We start from the raw sequence: 6,000 nt of genomic DNA, 5'->3' as shown, positions 1-6,000 counted from the left end.
CAATGGATTTTCTCCAAGGATTTTGGGGGTTGACTGAGCTCTGCCGGGAAATTCTTGTATGGGATCTCTCATGCTGTTGCAGTCAGGTGATACAGGTGATAGCTGGGGCTGTAGCTCCAGCCAGGCCAAAAGCTCAGCTGGGCTGAAGATGAGCTCTTGTCCGAGGTGGGTTTTTCACTCACCTGCTTGGCTCCTGGGCTGAGATGGCTCAAGCAGTTGGGGGCTGGTGGGACCTATGTCACCCCATATGCTGCTGACTGGGCTTCCTCATAGCATGGCACTCTCAGATTGATTAAATGGAAGAAGCCTGTGACCAGAGCAAGTGTTCTAAGAGGCTAGGACAGACGCTGCAAGGCTTCCTATGACCCAGCCTCAGGGGCCCCCAAATATTGCATCCACTACATTCTCTTAGCCAAGCAAGTCATTAAGTCCAGCTGAAGTAGGAAGCAGGACTCGACTCTGAAGGTGGGGCTCAGATACCGGAACAAACTGAGGACTAGCTGAAACAGGCTGGGACAGAAGCACTTCCCCATAAGACACCCCACCAGTTTGCCATGTGAGTTTACCATTGCTGTGGCAACACCTGAAGGTTACCACCCCCTTCCATGGCAATGACCCAGCAATCCAGAGGTTACCATACTTTTCCTAGAAATTTCTGCTCAAACTGTCCCTTAATTTGCAATATAATTAAAAGTGAGTATAAATGCGACTGCAGAACTGCCTCTGAGCCACTATTCTGGGTATGCTGCCCATGGGGTAGCCCTGCTCTGCAAGGAGCAATGCCTTTGTTGCTGCTGTTGTACACTGCCGCTTCAATAAAAGTTTCTGTTTAACACCACCAGCTCACCCTTGTATTCTTTCCTAGATGAAGCCAAGAACCCTCCCAAGCTAAGCCCCAATTCTGGGGCTCACCTGTCTTGCATCACAGCCCACTTTCAAGGGAGGAGAAATGAGATTCTCCTGTTTCATGTGAGGAGCAGCATGCCCCTGTGGGAAGGGAAGAGTTGGTGGAGGTCTTCTTTGGTTGACACTGGCTACCAAGGATGGATTTGGACTTTTTGCTGGCTTGGATAAAGCCTTTTTGTTTGTTTTTGCTTTGTTTTGGAATCTACATGTTGAAATCAATTTGAACAGCAGGAAACATACATACTTTTCCAGCACAGCCACAGTGTTTGGGATGCTCAAGGGTCAGAGGCAGAAATGTCCCCAGCATTTCACACACACAGAAGAAACCTTTCTGCAAAGGGCAACGGAGAGACATTTTGCTCCTGGCCTAATAGGGAAAACTTGCCCCTTGTGATCTTGTTTACCTAAGACCAACAATTGCCTGAAAGTATTTCTTAGTGAATTTCTAACTTGAACTATTCTCCTCAAAGGCTGCTGCTGCAGAGCAGAAAGATCAGACTTGGTTTCCGCAAAACATCTGGACTCCAGTTACTTCTTGGCTAACCTAATGACTTATGTGACCTTGGGGACATTACTGAACTTTTTTGTCCTTAGTTTCCTCATCAATAAAATCAGGATGATAACAGTATCTCCTTGGAAGAGTTGTTGAGAGGATTAAATTAGATAATACATACAAAGCACTTGGCCCAATCTTTGGGAAATATTGAGTTCTTGATCAATGTCAGCTGCACAGTAATAGATGCACAACAAATCTGTTGTAATTGAGTTGTCCATGTAAGGAATGTCAGCTCAAAGCACTGGCTCAAGGATTTTATCTGTGCCACACTTTAGTATTTGTTTGTTTGTTTGTATATTGATTTATTTATTTAGAGACGGAGTCTTGCTCTGTCATCCAGGCTGGAGTGCAGTGGTGCGATCTTGGCTCACTGCAACCTCTGCCTCCTGGGCTCAAGCAATTCTCCTGCCTCAGCCTTCCGAGTAGCTGGGATTACAGGTGCCCACCACCATGCCTGCCTAATTTTTGTATTTTTAGTAGAGATGAGGTTTCGCCATGTTGGCCAGGCTGGTCTCGAACTCCTGACTTCAGGTGATCCACCCTCCTCGGCCTCCCAAAGTGCTGGGATTATAGGCGTGAGCTTCCTGGGACTATCAGCCATAAAGTTTGCTTTTGATTCCAAATGTTAAAAAATTATATCTATGTATCTATCTATCTGCAATGCTGTTGCAAATATCTCATACACAGGGCTTTCTCTCCCTCCATAGTACCGTATCTCTCTTCACATCTTTACATTGCCAATATCTCACACTTTGTAGGTGGGAAAGTTTATCATTTGCTTCACTAGGAGATGTACACTCTTTAAATAGTGTTCTAATGTCTGCAAAAAAAAAAAAAAAAAAAAAAATTAGCAGAGCTGTCTCTAGGGAAGCAGCCTTTGTTCAAACCTGGAAGAAATGAAGGGTTTTATTTGTGGAAATTGGGGCACCCGGTGCTGTCTACTTAGGGAAGCAGGATTTTTTTTTAGCCACCCACCAACACCTACACACACCAAAAAAATTAATAAAATCTCAGAGAATATATTAATCTTTTACTTATAGGTAATCTCCCAAGTTCAGGGCAAGTTTTTCTTCTGAATGTTGTTCACTCTGTACCACGGAAATGATCTGAATCTTACCAAAGAGCCTCACTGAAAATCTCTTCTCTATATGCACAGCTTTGATCTCACACAATCCTTCCAGGTAGGGACACCAGGCCCCATCTTACAGATGACAGCACAGAGGCCAAAATTAATTAGGAACTTGCCCAAGTTCACACAGCTCATGAGTAGCCACTTCTGTCTGTTGTCTACTGCACCATACCCACCATTCTTTTGCCTGAGCCTGGATTCTTTCTTTTTTTTTCTCTCTTTTTTGAGACAGAGTCTCGCTCTGTCACCCAGGCTGGAGTGCAGTGGTGTGATCTCGGCTCACTGCAACCTCTGCCTCCCAGGTTCAAGCCATTCTCCTGCCTCAGCCTCCCGAGTAGCTGGGACTACAGGTGCACACCACCACACTCAGCTAATTTTTGTATTTTTAGTAGAGACAGGGTTTCACCATGTTGGCCAGGATGGTCTCCATCTCTTGACCTCGTGATCTGCCCGCCTCAGCCTCCCAAAGTGCTGGGATTACAGGCATGAGCCACCGCGTCCAGCTGAGCCTGGATTCTTTCTACGTCTCAGCATCTCTCTCTGCTACCAGCCTTTGCGTTATATCCCACAGGATTCCTGGAGGTAGGTAGCAGTGGGTAAGAAAAGTTTAGCAGGCAAAACCTCAGCAGACAGGCTGACACCCAGCATTCCCAAGCACAGATGAGACCCTGACTCTCATGAGGAGCTTGGCACTCAATGAGTATTAGGAGTTACTGCTTGGTGAAGTTTAAATATTTGTTTATTCACGTATGCAACTAACATTTATTGAGCTCCTACTATGTGCTCAGCACGGTGCTGGGCTCTGGCGATGCACAGATGAATTAGACAGCTCTGCTTGCAAGGCATTCTTGAGGAGTTTGCAGTATAGTGGGTGTAACAGACATACAGAAGTCCTAGAAGCAAAAGCGTGTGGACAGGGCGTTGCCAAATTCCTCAGCCAGCTGCCAGGTACTGCTGACTCCACTGTCTGAACAGCTGGAGAATCCATCTCCATGACCACCACTCCGGCAAAGGCTGCCACTGCCTGACACCTGTATCACCGAGGCCAGCAGGGCCGCCTGACAGCCTGCCTCACTCCTCTGATCACTTCTCCACACCACAACTAAAGGGACAATCTGATCCCTGTTTAAGTCCTCCAAAAGCTCCTTGATGTCCTTTCGATAAAGTCTAAAATGCAGAGGCAGGCTACACTGTAGAGAGTTGGACTCCCTCCTCACAGGTGGATTCTGGGTCTTGTTCACAGTTGGGTGCTAGCACAGGGCCAGACCCTGGGTGACCAATGATTCCAGGGGGTCTTTATGATACAGTGCAGTCTGGTGACATCATAATGCAAACCCCCTGCCCAGGAGATGTTTTTGGTCCATTTGAAGGACAATCATTGGTCAATCTAGCTAGGATCCACTATCATCACTTAATCGGACTTAATTTGAAATTTCTAAAGATTTTTATATGAGCACTCTGATTTAAAGGAGTTAAGACTTTTTAAAAAATACAACACAAACATATGACTAATACCAATTGCGAAGCATCAATCTGGCCCATAGCATGAGCCCTTATGCAGTCATATTTGGGAGAGATGTGGGTAGGCGGTAAGAGCTACAGGACAAAGATTGGTTTTGCCTTGCTCTGCGATCTTGGATGGGTTACTTAGTAGCTTTAAGCCCCGTCTAAAACTGATCCCTGCCTCCTTGGCCTCATGAAGTCACTGCAAAGACCAGAGGAACACTGGCTAAGAAAGGGCTGTCCAAACCCTAAAGGCTTGTACACGTGAGGGCTTGAGGCCGTGACCAGAGACGGCAGCATCCCCCTTGCCACAGCCCCCAACACACTCCTCTCCCGGAAGTGGCTGGGAGGGTGTGCTGGGCTTATCTTCATTGTCCTATTCTTCCCCAAAGTGGGTCTGGGATGAGGAGATGCAAACCTCTACCTGGGTTTCCTGCCAGAATTCATCAGTTCCCATAAGCAGAGGCAGGAAGACCATTGGGCCATCCATCATGAGACTGGTTGCAGGGAATCTGGACCTGTCTGGACCATGTTTTAGAAGCCCTTACATGGGAAGAGATGTTAGACTTAGCGATCTTTAAGGTTCATTTTGGGGATTCTCTACAATTCTCTGACTCCAAGTCCTTTCCCTCAGCAGAAATCAGTTGTAAACAATGACAAGGATTCTAGCAGAATTGGGCAATTTCTATAAACTCAGTTTCTGGAAACTCCCAGGAAGCCAAGCCTTCAGGCAGAATACTTCTCCTTCCCCCAAAGAAGTGCAAAAGAAAAAGAGTACTGTTGATTCATGCAAGATGCCAAATACCTAATTCCTTCTGAAAGTCACACACCCTTCTCTCCCAGCCAGAACTCCAGATCCAGGAGGCTGCACACACCCAGAGGAAGGGACATATCATAGATTGGTATGTACCTGGTTCCCAAAAGCATGTGCTTTGCCTATCGCACATATGCAAACTTTTTTAAAATCACCTTTCCAGGAGCGTACTGGGGCCTTGGACATGAAGGTCAACTGTTTTTTCACTTTGGTCCCCTGGTTTCTGGGTTCAGGCCTATAGTGAGAGTCATTCATTCATCCATCCATTTAATTTTGAGACCTCTCCCTGTGCCAGACACAGAGCAGCCCTTGTTTTCATGTACTTCACAATTTATTGGGGAAAACTGTCAAGTAAACATAATTGTAGTATGATGCAATCAGGAAACAGAATTGCAGAGTTCATGGAATATTATGTGATTGTACTTAATATTACGGGAATTGTACAAGACAGGCACCCAGCTGGGCCTAGTGGTGTTGGAGAAGTCTCTGAGGTGCACATGATTAAGCAGGAGTAAGCTAGGTAAAGGTGAAGTGCAGGGAGCAGGGGAAGGGCATTTCAAAGGGGACAAATGAGCAAAGGTCTGGAAGTGACTGGATGTGGCCAGGACCTGAGGCAGCTCAGCACTGCTGGGTCAAAAAGTGTAGAGCCAGGATTGAGGGGCACAGATCAATCACAGATGACTTAGTGTGCCCCACAGAGGAGCCCAGAGACACTCTAGGAGACAGGGGTGATATTGACACATGAGTTCAATGAATATTCAAGTACCTTTTAGAGGCCAGCCTCATGCTCAATACTGGCTTCTATTCCTTTTTGAAAAACACCTAAAATTCTTTCCACTTTACTGAAAAGCAAAGAAGTTCTTTAGGCTGAGAGTCGTCCAACATCTGGTATACAGTTGGTGCTCAATCGATGGTGATCATAGTCCCTCCCTGCCAGGGAGCTGTTGCTGACTGGGCAGTGTTCCCCAAATGATGTGGCTGTCCATTCCCCGGATCAGACATCTTTGCATCATGAAAAATGGCCCAACCCTGTAGCTAACATCCACAGGGCACATTGCTTAAAGACAGATTCCCTGCAACCTCTCTCATGAT

This window comes from Pan paniscus, chromosome 15 (assembly GCF_029289425.2).
Source record: "Pan paniscus chromosome 15, NHGRI_mPanPan1-v2.0_pri, whole genome shotgun sequence".
In the NCBI taxonomy this organism is placed as follows: Eukaryota; Metazoa; Chordata; class Mammalia; order Primates; family Hominidae; genus Pan; species Pan paniscus.
Note: the sequence above shows the minus strand (reverse complement) of the source record.